We start from the raw sequence: 20,948 nt of genomic DNA on the forward strand, positions 1-20,948 counted from the left end.
GTACAGTACTAACCACTGAGTCACCGTGCTCCCTATATACAGTAGTAACCACTGAGTCGACGTGCTCCCTATATACAGTACAGTGCTAACCACTGAGACACCGTGCTCCTTATATACAGTATAGTACTAACCACTTAGTCACCGTGCTCCCTATATACAGTACAGTACTAACCACTGAGTCACCGTGCTCCCTATATACAGTACAGTACTAACCACTGAGTCACAGTGTAACCTATATACAGTACAAGCCACTGAGTCACCGTGCTCCCTATATACAGTACTAACCACTGAGTCACCGTGCTCCCTATATACAGTACAGTGCTAACCACTGAGTCACCGTGCTCCCTATATACAGTACAGTACTAACCACTGAGTCACCCTGCTCCCTATATACAGTACAGTGCTAACCACTGAGTCACCGTGCTCCCTATATACAGTACAGTACTAACCACTGAGTCATCGTGCTCCCTATATACAGTAAAGTACTAACCACTGAGTAACTGTGCTCCCTATATACAGTACTAACCACTGAGTCGCCGTGCTCCCTGTAAACAGTACAGTACTAACCACTGAGTCACCGTGCTCCCTATATACAATACAGTGCTAACCACTGAGTCACCGTGCTCCCCATATACAGTACAGTACTAACCACTGAGTCAACGTGCTCCCTATATACAGTACTAACCACTGAGTCACCGTGCTCGCTATACGCCATACAGTACTAACCACTGAGTCACTGTGCTCCCTATATACAGTACAGAACTAACCACTGAGTCACCGTGCTCCCTATATACAATACAGTACTAACCACTGACTCACCGTGCTCCCTATATACAGTATAGTACTAACCACTGAGTCACCGTACTCCATATATACAGTACAGTACTAACCACTGAGTCACCGTGCTCCCTATATACAGTACAGTACTAACCACTGAGTCACCGTGCTCCCTATATACAGTACTAACCACTGAGTCACCGTGCTCCCTATGTACAGTACAGTGCTAACCACTGAGTCACCGTGCTCCCTATATACAGTACAGTACTAACCACTGATTCACCATGCTCCCTATATACAGTACTAACTACTGAGTCACCGTGCTCCCTATGTACAGTACTAACCACTGAGTCACTGTGCTCCCTATAAACAGTACAGTACTAACCACTGTGTCACCTTGCTCCCTATATACAGTACAGTGCTAACCACTGAGAAACCGTGCTCCCTATATACAGTACTAACCACTGAGTCACCATGCTCCCTATATACAGTACAGTGCTAACCACTGAGTCGCCGTGCTCCCCATATACAGTACTGTACTAATCACTGAATCACCGTGCTCCCTATATACAGTATAGTACTAACCACTGAGTCACCGTGCTCCCTATGTACAGTACAGTACTAACCACTGAGTCTCAGTGCTCCCTATATACAGTACTAACCACTGAGTCGACGTGCTCCCTATATACAGTACAGTACAAACCACTGAGTCACCTTGCTCCCTATATACGGTATAGTAGTAACCACTGAGTCACCGTGCTCCCTATATACAGTACAGTACTAACCACTGAGTCACCGTGCTCCCGATAAACAGTACAGTACTAACCACTGAGTCACCTTGCTCCCTATATACAGTACAGTGCTAACCACTGAGTAACCGTGCTCCCTATATATAGTACTAACCACTGAGTCACCATGCTCCCTATATACAGTACAGTGCTAACCACTGAGTCGCCGTGCTCCCCATATACAGTACAGTAGTAATCACTGAGTCACCGTGCTCCCTAAATACAGTATAGTACTAACCACTGAGTCACCGTGCTCCCTATATACAGTACAGTACTAACCACTGAGTCACCGTGCTCCCTATGTACAGTACAGTACTAACCACTGAGTCACCGTGCTCCCTATATACAGTACTAACCACTGAGTCGACGTGCTCCCTATATACAGTACAGTACTAACCACTGAGTCACCTTGCTCCCTATATACGGTAAAGTACTAACCACTGAGTCACCGTGCTCTCTATATACAGTACAGTACTAACCACTGACTCACCGTGCTCCCTATATACAGAATAGTACTAACCACTGAGTCACCGTGCTCACTATATACAGTATTGTACTAACCACTGAGTCACCGTGCTCCCTATATACAGTATAGTACTAACCACTGAGTCACCATGCTCCCTATATACAGTACAGTACTAACCACTGAGTCACCGTGCTCCCTATATACAGTACCAACCACTGAGTCGACGTGCTCCCTATATACAGTACAGTGCTAACGACTGAGTCACCGTGCTCTCTTTATACAGTATAGTACTAACCACTTAGTCACCGTGCTCCCTATATACAGTACAGTACTAACCACTGAGTCACTGTGCTCCGTATATACAGTACAGTACTAACCACTGAGTCACAGTGTTCCCTATATACAGGACAAGCCACTGAGTCACCGTGCTCCCTATATACAGAACTAACCACTGAGTCACCGTGCTCCCTATATACAGTACAGTACTAACCACTGAGTCACCCTGCTCCCTATATACAGTACAGTGCCTACCACTGAGTTACCGTGCTCCCTATATACAGTACAGTACTAACCACTGAGTCATCGTGCTCCCTATATACAGTAAAGTACTAACCACTGAGTCACTGTGCTCCCTATAAACAGTACAGTACTAACCACTGAGTCATCGTGCTCCCTATATACAATACAGTGCTAACCACTGAGTCACAGTGCTCCCCATATACAGTACAGTACTAACCACTGAGTCAACGTGCTCCCTATATACAGCACTAACCACTGAGTTACCGTGCTCCCTATATACAATACAGTACTAATCACTGAGTCACTGTTCTCCCTATATACCAGTGGTCCCCAACCTTTCTGACCTAGAGAGCCGCATTCCGCTCTGCGAGAGCATCGTGAGCCACATTCCGCTCTGAGAGGGTGTCGCGAGCCACATATTGCTCCCTCACCCTCACAGTAGTGGCAACTAGAGCCCCCATTATGGTTATAATGATAACCAAAGCTTTTCCACAAAATTACCCCAAAGGATTATAACAAGATCCAGCAGTCCCCACAATACTCCCATTCAATATTCTCCCATCCAGCACTCTCAACATACTGTCACATTTACCTTCAGGCACCTTCTCCGACAGGTGCTATCATCCTGTCTCCAGCACCCCATACTTAAATTATCTCTAAAACCCCTAAAACTAGTATATGTGCATCAGATCAGCTCTTCTGTTCAGGGCTACACACAAAATTCACCATTTTTTGATGTTCTCATATCTGTTTGCTAGACCTGCTGCTAATGCACCAAGCTGACAGACAGCCACGAGCCACAATTCATGGGACCGCGAGCCACATGTGGCTCCCGAGCTATAGGTTGGGGACCACTGCTATATACAGTACAGTACTAACCACTGAGTCACCGTGCTCCCTATATACAATACTGTACTAACCACTGAGTCACCGTGCTCCCTATATACAGTATAGTACTAACTACTGAGTCACCGTACTCCATATATACAGTACAGTACTAACCACTGAGTCACCATGCTCCCTATATACAGTACTAACCACTGAGTCACCGTGCTCCCTATATACAGTACAGTGCTAACCACTGAGTCACCGTGCTTCCTATATACAGTACAGTACTAACCACTGATTCACCATGCTCCCTATATACAGTACTAACCACTGAGTCACTGTGCTTCCTATATACAGTACTAACCACTGAGTCTCCGTGCTCTATATATACAGTACAGTACTAACCACTGAGTCACCCTGCTCCCTATATACAGTACTAACCACTGAGTCACCGTGCTCCCTATATACAGTATAGTACTAACCACTGAGACACCGTGCTCCCTATATACAGTACAGTACTAACCACTGAGTCACCGTGCTCCCTATATACAGTACTAACCACTGAGTCACCGTTCTCCCTATATACAGTACAGTGCTAACCCCTGAGTCACCGTGCTCCCTATATACAGTACAGTCCTAACCACTGATTCACCATGCTCCCTATATACAGTACTAACCACTGAGTCACCGTGCTCCCTATATACAGTACAGTACTAACCACTGAGTCACCGTGCTCCCTATAAATAACACAGTACTAACTACTGAGTCACCTTGCTCCCTATATACAGTACAGTGCTAACCACTGAGTAACCGTGCTCCCTATATACAGTACTAACCACTGAGTCACCGTGCTCCCTATATACAGTACAGTACTAACCACTGAGTCACCGTGCTCCCTATAAATAGCACAGGACTAACCTCTGAGTCACCTTGCTCCCTATATACAGTACAGTGCTAACCACTGAGTAACCGTGCTCCTTATATACAGTACTAACCACTGATTCACCATGCTCCCTATATACAGTACTAACCACTGAGTCACCGTGCTCCCTATATACAGTACAGTACTAACCACTGAGTCACCGTGCTCCCTATAAACAGTACAGTACTAACCACTGAGTCACCTTGCTCCCTATATACAGTACAGTGCTAACCACTGAGTAACCGTGCTCCCTATATACAGTACTAACCACTGAGTCACCATGCTCCCTATATACAGTACAGTGCTAACCACTGAATCGCCGTGCTCCATATATACAGTACAGTACTAATCACTGAGTCACCGTGCTCCCTACATACAGTATAGTACTAACCACTGAGTCACCGTGCTCCCTATATACAGTATAGTACTAACCACTGAGTCACCGTGCTCCCTATGTACAGTACAGTACTAACCACTGAGTTATCTTGCTCCCTATATACAGTACTAACCACTGAGTCGCCGTGCTCCCTATATACAGTACAGTACTAACCACTGAGTCACCGTGCTCCCTATATAAAGTATAGTACTAACCACTGAGTCACCGTGCTCCCTATATACAGTACAGTACTAACCACTGAGTCACCGTGCTCCCTATATACAGTACTAACCAGAGTCGCCGTATTCCCTATATACAGTACAGTGCTAACCACTGAGTCACCGTGCTCCCTATATACAGTACAGTACTAACCACTGAGTCACCGTGCTCACTATATACAGTATAGTACTAACCACTGAGTCACCGTGCTCCCTATATACAGAATAGTACTAACCACTGAGTCACCGTGCTCACTATATACAGTATTGTACTAACCACTGAGTCACCGTGCTCCCTATATACAGTATAGTACTAACCACTGAGTCACCATGCTCCCTATATACAGTACAGTACTAACCACTGAGTCACCGCGCTCCCTATATACAGTACTAACCACTGAGTCGACGTGCTCCCTATATACAGTACAGTGCTAACCACTGAGTCACCGTGCTCCCTATATACAGTATAGTACTAACCACTTAGTCACCGTGCTCCCTATTTACAGTACAGTACTAACCACTGAGTCACTGTGCTCCCTATATACAGTACATTACTAACCACTGAGTCACAGTGTTCCCTATGTACAGTACAAGCCACTGAGTCACCGTGCTCCCTATATACAGTAGTAACCACTGAGTCACCGTGCTCCCTATATACAGTACAGTGCTAACCACTGAGTCACCGTGCTCCCTATATACAGTACAGTACTAACCACTGTCACCCTGCTCCCTATATACAGTACAGTGCTAACCACTGAGTCACCGTGCTCCCTATATACAGTACAGTACTAACCACTGAGTCATCATGCTCCCTATATACAGTAAAGTACTAACGACTGAGTCACCGTGCTCCCCATATACAGTACAGTACTAACCACTGAGTCAAAGTGCTCCCTATATACAGTACTAACCACTGAGTCACCATGCTCCCTATATACAATACAGTACTAACCACTGAGTCATCGTGCTCCCTATATACAGTACAGTACTAACCACTGAGTCACCGTGCTCCCTATATACAGTACTAACCACTGAGTCACCATGCTCCCTATATACAATACAGTACTAACCACTGAGTCATCGTGCTCCCTATATACAGTACAGTGCTAACCACTGAGTCACCGTGCTCCCTATATACAGTATGGTACTAACCACTGAGTCACCGTGCTCCCTATTTACAGTACTAACCACTGAGTCACTGTGCTCCCTATATACAGTATAGTACTAACCACTGAGTCACCGTGCTCCCTATATACAGTACAGTACTAAACACTGAGTCACCGTGCTCCCTATAAACAGTACAGTACTAACCACTGAGTCATTGTGCTCCCTATATACAATACAGTACTAACCACTGAGTCACCGTGCTCCCTATATACAGTACAGTGCTAACCACTGAGTCACCGTGCTCCCTATATACAGTACAGTACTAACCACTGATTCACCATGCTCCCTATATACAGTACTAACCACTGAGTCACCGTGCTCCCTATATACAGTACAGTACTAACCACTGAGTCACCGTGCTCCCTATAAAGAGTACAGTACTAACCACTGAGTCTCCTTGCTCCCTATATACAGTACAGTGCTAACCACTGAGTAACCGTGCTCCCTATATACAGTACAAACCAGAGTCACCATGCTCCCTATATACAGTACAGTGCTAACCACTGAGTCGCCGTGCTCCCTATATACAGTACAGTTCTAATCACTGAGTCACCGTGCTCCCTATATACAGTATAATACTAACCACTGAGTCACCGTGCTCCCTACATACAGTATAGTACTAACCACTGAGTCACCGTGCTCCCTATGTACAGTACAGTACTAACCACTGAGTCACCGTGCTCCCTATATACAGTACTAACCACTGAGTCGCCGTGCTCCCTATATACAGTACAGTACTAACCACTGAGTCACCGTGCTCCCTATATACAGTATAGTACTAACCACTGAGTCACCGTGCTCCCTATATACAGTACAGTACTAACCACTGAGTCACCGTGCTCCCTATATACAGTACTAACCAGAGTCGCCGTATTCCCTATATACAGTACAGTGCTAACCACTGAGTCACCGTGCTCCCTATATACAGTACAGTACTAACCACTGAGTCACCGTGCTCACTATATACAGTATAGTACTAACCACTGAGTCACCGTGCTCCCTATATACAGAATAGTACTAACCACTGAGTCACCGTGCTCACCATATACAGTACTAACCACTGAGTCGCTGTCCTCCCTATAAACAGTACAGTACTAACCACTGAGTCACCGTGCTCCCTATATACAATACAGTGCTAACCACTGAGTCACCGTGCTCCCCATATACAGTACAGTACTAACCACTGAGTCAACGTGCTCCCTATATACAGTACTAACCACTGAGTCACCATGCTCCCTATATACAATACAGTACTAACCACTGAGTCATCGTGCTCCCTATATACAGTACAGTACTAACCACTGAGTCACCGTGCTCCCTATATACAGTACTAACCACTGAGTCACCGTGCTCCCTATATACAGTACAGTGCTAACCACTGAGTCACCGTGCTCCCTATATACAGTATGGTACTAACCACTGAGTCACCGTGCTCCCTATTTACAGTACTAACCACTGAGTCACTGTGCTCCCTATATACAGTATAGTACTAACCACTGAGTCACCGTGCTCCCTATATACAGTACAGTACTAAACACTGAGTCACCGTGCTCCCTATAAACAGTACAGTACTAACCACTGAGTCATCGTGCTCCCTATATACAATACAGTACTAACCACTGAGTCACCGTGCTCCCTATATACAGTACAGTGCTAACCACTGAGTCACCGTGCTCCCTATATACAGTACAGTACTAACCACTGATTCACCATGCTCCCTATATACAGTACTAACCACTGAGTCACCGTGCTCCCTATATACAGTACAGTACTAACCACTGAGTCACCGTGCTCCCTATAAACAGTACAGTACTAACCACTGAGTCTCCTTGCTCCCTATATACAGTACAGTGCTAACCACTGAGTAACCGTGCTCCCTATATACAGTACAAACCACTGAGTCACCATGCTCCCTATATACAGTACAGTGCTAACCACTGAGTCGCCGTGCTCCCTATATACAGTACAGTTCTAATCACTGAGTCACCGTGCTCCCTATATACAGTATAATACTAACCACTGAGTCACCGTGCTCCCTACATACAGTATAGTACTAACCACTGAGTCACCGTGCTCCCTATGTACAGTACAGTACTAACCACTGAGTCACCGTGCTCCCTATATACAGTACTAACCTGTTATGGCTGGCAATCAGGCAACACAGCGTGCAGTAATCAGCGCACATACAGAGATCTGGCAATAACCAAAAACAATAGGACGAGCTCTGAGACGTGGAATCTCTGTAGACTGCAGTACCTGATCTATCCTCACACAACTATAAGCAGCAGTGGATTGCGCCTAACAACTACCTATGCAACTCGGCACTGCCTGAGGAGCTGACTAGCCTGAAGATAGAAATACAAGCCTGACTTACCTCAGAGAAATACCCCAAAGGAATAGGCAGCCCCCCACATATAATGACTGTTAGCAAGATGAAAAGACAAACGTAGGAATGAAATAGATTCAGCAAAGTGAGGCCCGATATTCTAGACAGAGCGAGGATAGCAAAGAGAACTATGCAGTCTACAAAAAACCCTAAAACGAAAACCACGCAAAGGGGCAAAAAGACCCACCGTGCCGAACTAACAGCACGGCGGTGCACCCCTCTGCTTCTCAGAGCTTCCAGCAAAAGACAATAGCAAGCTGGACAGAAAAAAACAGAAAACAAACTAGAAGCACTTATCTAGCAGAGCAGCAGGCCCAAGGAAAGATGCAGTAGCTCAGAACCAACACTGGAACATAGACAAGGAGCAAGGAAGACAGACTCAGGTGGAGCTAAATAGCAAGGCAGCCAACGAGCTCACCAAAACACCTGAGGGAGGAAGCCCAGAGACTGCAATACCACTTGTGACCACAGAAGTGAAATCAGGCACAGAATTCACAACAGTACCCCCCCCTTGAGGAGGGGTCACCGAACCCTCACCAGAACCCCCAGGCCGACCAGGATGAGCCACATGAAAGGCACGAACAAGATCTGGGGCATGGACATCAGAGGCAAAAACCCAGGAATTATCTTCCTGAGCATAACCCTTCCATTTGACCAGATACTGGAGTTTCCGTCTAGAGACACGAGAATCCAAAATCTTCTCCACAATATACTCCAATTCCCCCTCCACCAAAACAGGGGCAGGAGGCTCCACAGATGGAACCATAGGTGCCACGTATCTCCTCAACAACGACCTATGGAATACATTATGTATGGAAAAGGAGTCTGGGAGGGTCAGACGAAAAGACACCGGATTGAGAATCTCAGAAATCCTATACGGACCAATAAAACGAGGTTTAAATTTAGGAGAGGAAACCTTCATAGGAATATGACGAGAAGATAACCAAACCAAATCCCCAACACGAAGTCGGGGTCCCACACGGCGTCTGCGATTAGCAAAAAGCTGAGCCTTCTCCTGGGACAAGGTCAAATTGTCCACTACCTGAGTCCAGATCTGCTGCAACCTGTCCACCACAGAATCCACACCAGGACAGTCCGAAGACTCAACCTGTCCTGAAGAGAAACGAGGATGGAACCCAGAATTGCAGAAAAATGGAGAGACCAAGGTAGCCGAGCTGGCCCGATTATTAAGGGCGAACTCAGCCAACGGCAAAAATGACACCCAATCATCCTGGTCAGCGGAAACAAAACATCTCAGATATGTTTCCAAGGTCTGATTGGTTCGTTCGGTCTGGCCATTAGTCTGAGGATGGAAGGCCGAGGAGAAAGATAGGTCAATGCCCATCCTACCACAAAAGGCTCGCCAGAACCTCGAGACAAACTGGGAACCTCTGTCAGAAACAATATTCTCAGGAATGCCATGTAAACGAACCACATGCTGGAAGAACAAAGGCACCAAATCAGAGGAGGAAGGCAATTTAACCAAGGGCACCAGATGGACCATTTTAGAAAAGCGATCACAGACCACCCAAATGACCGACATTTTTTGAGAAACGGGAAGGTCAGAAATGAAATCCATCGAAATATGTGTCCAAGGCCTCTTCGGGACCGGCAAGGGCAAAAGCAACCCACTGGCACGTGAACAGCAGGGCTTAGCCCTAGCACAAATTCCACAGGACTGCACAAAAGCACGCACATCCCGTGACAGAGATGGCCACCAGAAGGATCTAGCAACCAACTCCCTGGTACCAAAGATTCCTGGATGACCGGCCAGCACCGAACAATGAAGTTCAGAGTTAACTTTACTAGTCCACCTATCAGGGACGAACAGTTTCTCGGCCGGACAACGATCAGGTTTATTAGCCTGAAATTTCTGCAACACTCTCCGCAAATCAGGGGAGATGGCAGACACAATGACTCCTTCCTTGAGGATACTCGCCGGCTCAGATAACCCCGGAGAGTCGGGCACAAAACTCCTAGACAGAGCATCCGCCTTCACATTTTTAGAGCCCGGAAGGTATGAAATCACAAAATCAAAACGAGCAAAAAATAACGACCAACGGGCCTGTCTAGGATTCAAGCGCTTGGCAGACTCGAGATAAGTCAAGTTCTTATGATCAGTCAATACCACCACGCGATGCTTAGCACCCTCAAGCCAATGACGCCACTCCTCGAATGCCCACTTCATGGCCAGCAACTCTCGGTTGCCCACATCATAATTACGCTCAGCAGCAGAAAATTTCCTGGAAAAGAAAGCACATGGTTTGAACACTGAGCAACCAGAACCTCTCTGTGACAAAACCGCCCCTGCACCAATCTCAGAAGCATCAACCTCGACCTGGAATGGAAGAGAAACATCAGGTTGACACAACACAGGGGCACAGCAAAAACGACGCTTCAACTCCTGAAAAGCTTCCACGGCAGCAGAAGACCAATTAACCAAATCAGCACCCTTCTTGGTCAAATCGGTCAATGGTCTGGCAATGCTAGAAAAATTACAGATGAAGCGACGATAAAAATTAGCAAAGCCCAGGAATTTCTGCAGACTTTTTAGAGATGTCGGCTGAGTCCAATCCTGGATGGCCTGAACCTTAACCGGATCCATCTCGATAGTAGAAGGGGAAAAGATGAACCCCAAAAATGAAACTTTCTGCACACCGAAGAGACACTTTGATCCCTTCACGAACAAGGAATTAGCACGCAGTACCTGGAAAACCATTCTGACTTGCTTCACATGAGACTCCCAATCATCTGAGAAAATCAAAATGTCATCCAAGTAAACAATCAAGAATTTATCCAGATACTCACGGAAAATGTCATGCATAAAAGACTGAAAAACAGATGGAGCATTGGCAAGTCCGAACGGCATCACCAGATACTCAAAATGACCCTCGGGCGTATTAAATGCCGTTTTCCATTCATCTCCCTGCCTGATTCTCACCAGATTATACGCACCACGAAGATCAATCTTAGTAAACCAACTAGCCCCCTTAATCCGAGCAAACAAGTCAGAAATCAATGGCAAGGGATACTGAAACTTAACAGTGATCTTATTAAGAAGGCGGTAATCAATACACGGTCTTAGCGAACCATCCTTCTTGGCTACAAAAAAGAACCCTGCTCCCAATGGTGACGACGATGGGCGAATATGTCCCTTCTCCAGGGACTCCTTCACATAACTGCGCATAGCGGTGTGTTCAGGCACGGACAAATTAAATAAACGACCCCTAGGGAATTTACTACCAGGAATCAAATCGACAGCACAATCACAATTCCTATGCGGAGGTAGGGCATCAGACTTGGACTCTTCAAATACATCCTGAAAGTCCGACAAGAACTCTGGGATGTCAGAAGGAATGGATGACGAAATAGACAAAAATGGAACATCACCATGTACTCCCTGACAACCCCAGCTGGTTACCGACATAGAGTTCCAATCCAATACTGGATTATGGGTTTGTAGCCATGGCAACCCCAACACGACCACATCATGCAAATTATGCAGTACCAGAAAGCGAATAACTTCCTGATGTGCAGGAGCCATGCACATGGTCAGCTGGGCCCAGTACTGAGGCTTATTCTTGGCCAAAGGTGTAGCATCAATTCCTCTCAACGGAATAGGACACCGCAAAGGCTCCAAGAAAAATCCACAACGTTTAGCATAATCCAAATCCATCAGATTCAGGGCAGCGCCTGAATCCACAAACGCCATGACAGAATACGATGACAAAGAGCACATTAAGGTAATGGACAAAAGGAATTTGGACTGTACAGTACCAATAACGGCAGAGCTATCGAACCGCCTAGTGCGTTTAGGACAATTAGAAATAGCATGAGTAGAATCACCACAATAGAAACACAGTCTGTTCAGACGTCTGTGTTCTTGCCGTTCTACTTTAGTCATAGTCCTGTCGCACTGCATAGGCTCAGGTTTACTCTCAGGCAGTACCGCCAGATGGTGCACAGATTTATGCTCGCGCAAGCGACGACCGATCTGAATGGCCAAGGACATAGACTCATTCAAACCAGCAGGCATAGGAAATCCCACCATTACATCCTTAAGAGCTTCAGAGAGACCCTTTCTGAACAAAGCCGCTAGTGCAGATTCATTCCACAGAGTGAGTACTGACCATTTCCTAAATTTCTGACAATATACTTCTACATCATCCTGACCCTGGCATAAAGCCAGCAGATTTTTCTCAGCCTGATCCACTGAATTAGGCTCATCGTAAAGCAATCCGAGCGCCAGGAAAAATGCATCAACATTACTCAATGCAGAATCTCCTGGTGCAAGAGAAAACGCCCAGTCCTGTGGGTCGCCGCGCAAAAAAGAAATAATAATCAAAACCTGTTGAATAGGATTACCAGAAGAATGAGGTTTCAAGGCCAAAAATAGCTTACAATTGTTTCTGAAGCTCAGGAACTTAGTTCTGTCACCAAAAAACAAATTAGGAATCGGAATTCTTGGTTCTAGCATCGATTTCTGATCAATAGTATCTTGAATCTTTTGTACATTTACAACGAGATTATCCATTGAGGAGCACAGAGCCTGAATATCCATGTCCACAGCTGTGTCCTGAAGCACTCTAATGTCTAGGGGAAAAAAAAGACTGAAGACAGAGCTAAGAAAAAAAAATGATGTCAGGATTTCTTTTTTCCCTCTATTGGGAATCATTGGTGTGGCTCCTTGTACTGTTATGGCTGGCAATCAGGCAACACAGCGTGCAGTAATCAGCGCACATACAGAGATCTGGCAATAACCAAAAACAATAGGACGAGCTCTGAGACGTGGAATCTCTGTAGACTGCAGTACCTGATCTATCCTCACACAACTATAAGCAGCAGTGGATTGCGCCTAACAACTACCTATGCAACTCGGCACTGCCTGAGGAGCTGACTAGCCTGAAGATAGAAATACAAGCCTGACTTACCTCAGAGAAATACCCCAAAGGAATAGGCAGCCCTCCACATATAATGACTGTTAGCAAGATGAAAAGACAAACGTAGGAATGAAATAGATTCAGCAAAGTGAGGCCCGATATTCTAGACAGAGCGAGGATAGCAAAGAGAACTATGCAGTCTACAAAAAACCCTAAAACGAAAACCACGCAAAGGGGCAAAAAGACCCACCGTGCCGAACTAACAGCACGGCGGTGCACCCCTCTGCTTCTCAGAGCTTCCAGCAAAAGACAATAGCAAGCTGGACAGAAAAAAAGAGAAAACAAACTAGAAGCACTTATCTAGCAGAGCAGTAGGCCCAAGGAAAGATGCAGTAGCTCAGAACCAACACTGGAACATAGACAAGGAGCAAGGAAGACAGACTCAGGTGGAGCTAAATAGCAAGGCAGCCAACAAGCTCACCAAAACACCTGAGGGAGGAAGCCCAGAGACTGCAATACCACTTGTGACCACAGAAGTGAACTCAGCCACAGAATTCACAACACTAACCACTGAGTCGCCTTGCTCCCTATATACAGTACAGTACTAACCACTGAGTCACCGTGCTCCTCATATACAGTATAGTACTAACCACTGAGTCACCGTGCTCCCTATATACAGTACAGTACTAACCACTGAGTCACCGTGCTCCCTATATACAGTACTAACCAGAGTCGCCGTATTCCCTATTTACAGTACAGTGCTAACCACTGAGTCACCGTGCTCCCTATATACAGTACAGTACTAACCACTGAGTCACCGTGCTCACTATATACAGTATAGTACTAACCACTGAGTCACCGTGCTCCCTATATACAGAATAGTACTAACCACTGAGTCACCGTGCTCCATATATATACAGTAGTAACCACTGAGTCGACGTGCTCCCTATATACAGTACAGTGCTAACAACTGAGTCACCGTGCTCCCTATATACAGGATAGTACTAACTACTTAGTCACCGTCCTCCCTATATACAGTATAGTACTAAACACTGAGTCACCGTGCTCCCTATATACAGTACAGTGCTTTCCACTGAGTCACAGTGTTCCCTATATACAGTACGAGCCACTGAGTCACCGTGCTCCCTATATACAGTACTAACCACTGAGTCACCCTGCTCCCTATATACAGTATAGAACTAACCACTTAGTCACCGTGCTCCCTATATACAGTACTAACCACTGAGTCGACATGCTCCCTATATACAGTACAGTACTAACCACTGAGTCACCGTGCTCCATATATACAGTAGTAACCACTGAGTCGACGTGCTCCCTATATACAGTACAGTGCTAACAACTGAGTCACCGTGCTCCCTATATACAGTACAGTGCTAACCACTTAGTCACCGTGCTCCCTATATACAGTACAGTACTAACCACTGAGTCACCGTGCTCCCTATATACAGTACAGTACTAACCACTGAGTCACAGTGTTCCCTATATACAGTACAAGCCACTGAGTCACCGTGCTCCCTATATACAGTACTAACAACTGAGTCACCGTGCTCCCTATATACAGTACAGTGCTAACCACTGAGTCACCGTGCTCCCTATATACAGTACAGTACTAACCACTGAGTCACCCTGCTCCCTATATACAGTACAGTGCTAACCACTGAGTCACCGTGCTCCCTATATACAGTACAGTACTAACCACTGAGTCATCGTGCTCCCTATATACAGTAAAGTACTAACCACTGAGTCACCGTGCTCCCTATATACAGTACTAACCACTGAGTCGCCGTGCTCCCTATAAACAGTACAGTACTAACCACTGAGTCACCGTGCTCCCTATATACAATACAGTGCTAATCACTGAGTCACCGTCCTCCCCATTTACAGTACAGTACTAACCACTGAGTCAACGTGCTCCCTATATACAGTACTAACCACTGAGTCACCGTGTTCCCTATATACAATACAGTACTAACCACTGAGTCACTGTGCTCCCTATATACAGTACAGTACTAACCACTGAGTCACCGTGCTCCCTATATACAATACAGTACTAACCACTGAGTCACCGTGCTGCCTATATACAGTATAGTACTAACCACTGAGTCACCGTACTCCATATATAAAGTACAGTACTAACCACTGAGTCACCGTGCTCCCTATATACAGTACTAACCACTGAGTCACCGTGCTCCCTATATACAGTACAGTGCTAACCACTGAGTCACCGTGCTCCCTATATACAGTACCAAACCAATCTAATCATTTTTTATGAATAGGCTGGACCACGGTGAGTCATTGGACGTGGTATATCTCGATTTTTCCAAAGCGTTTGATACCGTGCTGCACAAGAGGTTGGTACACAAAATGAGAATGCTTGGTCTGGGGGAAAATGTGTGTAAATGGGTTAGTAACTGGCTTAGTGATAGAAAGCAGAGGGTGGTTATAAATGGTATAGTCTCTAACTGGGTCGCTGTGACCAGTGGGGTACCGCAGGGGTCGGTATTCATATTCATTAATGATCTGGTAGAAGTTCCCTATATACAGTACAGTACTAACCACTGATTCACCATGCTCCCTATATACAGTACTAACCACTGAGTCACCGTGCTCCCTATATACAGTACAGTACTAACCACTGAGTCACCGTGCTCCCTATAAACAGTACAGTACTAACCACTGAGTCACCTTGCTCCCTATATACAGTACAGTGCTAACCACAGAGTAACCGTGCTCCCTATATACAGTACTAACCACTGAGTCACCATGCTCCCTATATACAGTACAGTGCTAACCACTGAATCGCCGTGATCCCTATATACAGTACAGGACTAATCACTGAGTCACCGTGCTCCCTATATACAGTATAGTACTAACCACTGAGTCACCGTACTCCATATATACAGTACAGTACTAACCACTGAGTCACCGTGCTCCCTATATACAGTACTAACCACTAACACCGAGGGGCGTTGTGTCGGGCAGGGCGGACGCACAGGCGCAGCCAGCCAACCAATGATGTCAGAAGACGGGCAGCGCTACCAAGGGGGGTGCTGCGTGTCATTAAAAAGGAAAGTCACACCTCAGGGACAGTGTAATGGTCTCTAATGAGACACATTTTGTACGTGTTGAGTTCGATGTGGGGAAGGAGAAAAAGTTAGCCACCTTGTACAAATGCAGCATTACTGCTGTACAAGGTGGCTGTTATACATAGAAACACCTGGGGGGGGGGCAGGGTCCCTTTAATTTCAGTTCAGGTGCCTGCGTGGCGTTTGCAGGACACGTTTCCGGCTACACAGCAGGGGAACAGCTGGCGTTGCGGAACCCCACTGACACATCAGCGAGTGTTTTTTCTGTGTAGACAACACTTCCAGGTGACAACTGACAGTGTTGAAACCCAGGGAATCAAAGAGGAGCAAAGTGTAGGCCGAAGCCTGCACTGGAGGCAGGAAAATGTCTGTTATTGTGCCAGCGTGGCTTGTGCTGGACACGTTGCCGGCTACACAGCAGGGGAACAGCTGGCGTTGCTGAACCCCACTGACACATTGGCGGGTGTTTTTCTCTGTGCAGCTAGCACTTCTGGGCAACAACTGGCGTTGTTAGAGCCCAGGGTCAGCAGGAGGAGGAGAGGAGCAGAGTGTAGGCTGAAGCCTGCACTGGTGGCAACTTTTGGTCTGTTGTGCCAGCGTGGCTTGTGCTGGACACGTTGCCGGCTACACAGCAGGGGAACAGCTGGCGTTGCTGAACCCCACTGACACATTGGCGGGTGTTTTTCTCTATGCAGCTAGTTCTTCCGGGCAACAACTGGCGGTGTTAGATCCCAGGGTCTGAAGTAGGAGCAGAGTGTAGGCTGAAGCCTGCACTGGAGCAAGTTGAAAGGGAACCGTTAACCCCTCCCCCCCCAGGCATTTGTTGCTGAAAGAGCCATCTTGTTCAGCAGTAATACTGCAAAAGGAAAAGGTGGCTCTTTAAATTATGCTCCTTGCAAACGCTGAACTACACACTCATGCAATGTGTCCCCTCACACCGTTAAACCGTCCCGGAGGTGGGACTTTCCTTTGTAATGTGACACAGCACAGCCATCATTCCAACCCCCTTGGTGCCGTGCGCCACCTCCTCAGCATTGTTTAATTCTGTCATGGAGCTCGCGCTGTAATGTTATCCCTTGGCCATGCACACTTAGCGGTGCCCGTCTTCTGACATTATTTAGGTGTCAGGCTGGCAGTGCCTGTGCGTCCAAGCTGCCCGAGATCCAACCTCGCAGTGTCGTCTAATGTAATCCCATTGCGGGCCTGGGATACATGGGCATGTGCAGTGCATATCATGGCCTCTCACTCCCCTCCTTCGTGCTTCTTCAGACTGTGCGCCGTCACGGCCGTGGCATGCTATTAGGGATCAGCTGACGCCGCCTAGTCTGAAGAAGCCGGAAGGAGGGGAGTGAGAGGCGAGTATATGCACTGCGCATGGTCATGGATCCCAGGCCCACTGTGGGATCACATTAGATGACACTGCGAGGTGGGATTTCGGGTAGCATGGACGCACAGGCGCAGCCAGGCCGACAACAAATGATGTCAGAGGACGGGCAGCGCAAACTGTGCATGGCCAAGGGATAGCATAACAGCGCAGGGTACGTGACAGAATCAAACAACGCTAAGGAGGCGGCGCATGCAGCCAAGGGGGTAGGAATGACGGCTGTGCTGTGTCACATTACAAAGGAAAGTCCCACCTCCGGGACGGTTTGACGGTGTGAGGGGACACATTACATGAGTGTGTAGTTCAGCGTTTCCAAGGAGCATAATTTAAAGAGGCACCTTTTCCTTGTGCAGTATTAGTGGTGCACAAGGTGGCTCTTTCAGTAACAAATGCCTAGGTGGGGACAGGTTCCCTTACATTTTAGTTGTGCCAGCGTGGCGGTCGCATGACACGTTGCCGGATACACAGCAGGGGAGCAGCAGGCGTGACTTAACCCCACTAACACATTGGCGAGGTGTTTGGCTCTGTGCAAACAGCACTTCCAGGCATCAACCAGCAGTGTTGGAGCCCAAGGACAGCAGGAGGAGCAGAGTGTAGGCCGAAGCCTGCACTGTAGGTGTTGTGAATTCTGTGGCAGAGCTCCCTCCTGTGGTCACAAGTGGTACTTCGGCTGATTCTCTCTGTGAGCTTCCGTTGGTGGAGGAAAGTGGTACTGCGACTTCTGAGTTTCCTTCCTCAGGTGATGTGGTGAAGTCGTTAGGTGCTGCTCTATTTAACTCCACCTAGTGCTTTGATCCTGGCCTCCAGTCAATGTTCTAGTATTGGACCTGTTTCCTCCTGGATCGTTCCTGTGGCCTGCTGCTCTGCATAGCTAAGTTCCGCTTTGCTATTTTGTTTGCTGTTTTTTCCTGTCCAGCTTGTCTATTTGTTTTTTCCTGCTTGCTGGAAGCTCTGGGACGCAGAGGGTGTGCCTCCGTGCCGTTAGTTCGGTACGGAGGGTCTTTTTGCCCCCTTTGCGTGGTTTTTGTAGGGTTTTGTGTTGACCGCAAAGTTACCTTTCCTATCCTCGCTCTGTTCAGAAAGCCGGGCCTCACTTTGCTAAATCTATTTAATCTCTACGTTTGTTTATTCATCTTAACTCACAGTCATTATATGTGGGGGCTGCCTTTTCCTTTGGGGGTATTTCTCTGAGGCAAGGTAGGCTTATTTTCTATCTTCAGGCTAGCTAGTTTCTCAGGCTGTGCCGAGTTGCATAGGGAGCGTTAGGCGCAATCCACGGCTGCCTCTAGTGTGGTTGGTGAGGATTAGGGATTGCGGTCAGCAGAGTTCCCACGTCTCAGAGCTCGTTCAATGTTTTTGGATTATTGTCAGGTCACTGTATGTGCTCTGACCTCTATGTCCATTGTGGTACTGAATTGCCTTATCATAACAGTACTGGAGGCCAAAAGTACTAATGATTCTCAATAGAGGGAAAAAAGAAGTTCTGAGACCATTTTTTTTTCTCTGCACTGTGTTTTGCCTTTTTTTTCCCCTAGACATTTGGGTGGTTCAGGACACAGGTGTAGCGATGGACATTAAAGGTCTGTCTTCATGTGTGGATCAGCTCACGGCAAGAGTACAAAATATTCAAGACTTTGTGGTTCAGAATTCTATGTTAGAACCGAGAATTCCTATTCCTGATTTGTTTTTTGGAGATAGAACTAAATTTCTGAGTTTCAAAAATAATTGTAAACTATTTCTGGCTTTGAAACCTCGCTCCTCTGGTGACCCAGTTCAACAAGTTAGGATCATTATTTCTTTTTTACGTGGCGACCCTCAGGACTGGGCATTTTCTCTTGCGTCCGGAGATCCTGCATTAAGTAATATCGATGCTTTTTTCCTGGCGCTCGGATTGCTGTACGACGAATCTAATTCAGTGGATCAGGCAGAGAAAAATTTGCTGGCTCTGTGTCAGGGTCAGGATGAGATAGAGGTATATTGTCAGAAATTTAGAAAGTGGTCCGTACTCACTCAATGGAATGAAGGTGCGCTCGCAGCTATTTTCAGAAAGGGTCTCTCTGAAGCCCTTAAGGATGTCATGGTGGGATTTCCTATGCCTGCTGGTCTGAATGAGTCTATGTCTTTGGCCAATCAGATCGGTCGATGCTTGCGTGAGCGTAAATCTGTGCACCATTTGGCGGCATTACCTGACCTTAAACCTGAGCCTATGCAGTGCGATAGGACTTGGACCAGAGTTGAACGGCAAGAACACAGACGTCTGAATGGGCTGTTTTTCTACTGTGGTGATTCCACTCATGCTATCTCTGATTGTCCTAAGCGCACTAAGCGGTTCGCTAGGTCTGCCACCATTGGTACGGTACAGTCAAAATTTCTTCTGTCCGTTTCTTTGATCTGCTCTTTGTCATCGTATTCTGTCATGGCATTTGTGGATTCAGGCGCTGCCCTGAATTTGATGGACTTGGAGTATGCTAGGCGTTGTGGGTTTTTCTTGGAGCCCTTGCAGTGTCCTATTCCATTGAGAGGAATTGATGCTACGCCTTTGGCCAAGAATAAGCCTCAGTACTGGACCCAGCTGACCATGTGCATGGCTCCTGCACATCAGGAGGTTATTCGCTTTCTGGTGTTGCATAATCTGCATGATGTGGTCGTGTTGGGGTTGCCATGGCTACAAGTCCATAATCCAGTATTAGATTGGAAATCCATGTCTGTGTCCAGCTGGGGTTGTCAGGGGGTACATGGTGATGTCCCATTTCTGACTATTTCGTCATCCACCCCTTCTGAGGTTCCAGAGTTCTTGTCTGATTACCGGGATGTATTTGATGAGCCCAAGTCCGATACCCTACCTCCGCATAGGGATTGTGATTGTGCTATCGATTTGATTCCTGGTAGTAAATTCCCAAAAGGTCGACTGTTTAATTTATCTGTGCCTGAGCACGCCGCTATGCGGAGTTATGTGAAGGAGTCCTTGGAGAAGGGGCATATTCGCCCGTCATCGTCGCCATTAGGAGCAGGGTTCTTTTTTGTAGCCAAGAAGGATGGTTCGCTGAGACCTTGTAGAGATTACCGCCTTCTAAATAAGATCACGGTTAAATTTCAGTACCCCTTGCCATTGTTATCTGATTTGTTTGCT

This window comes from Ranitomeya imitator, chromosome 9, assembly GCF_032444005.1.
Source record: "Ranitomeya imitator isolate aRanImi1 chromosome 9, aRanImi1.pri, whole genome shotgun sequence".
Taxonomy (NCBI): Eukaryota; Metazoa; Chordata; class Amphibia; order Anura; family Dendrobatidae; genus Ranitomeya; species Ranitomeya imitator.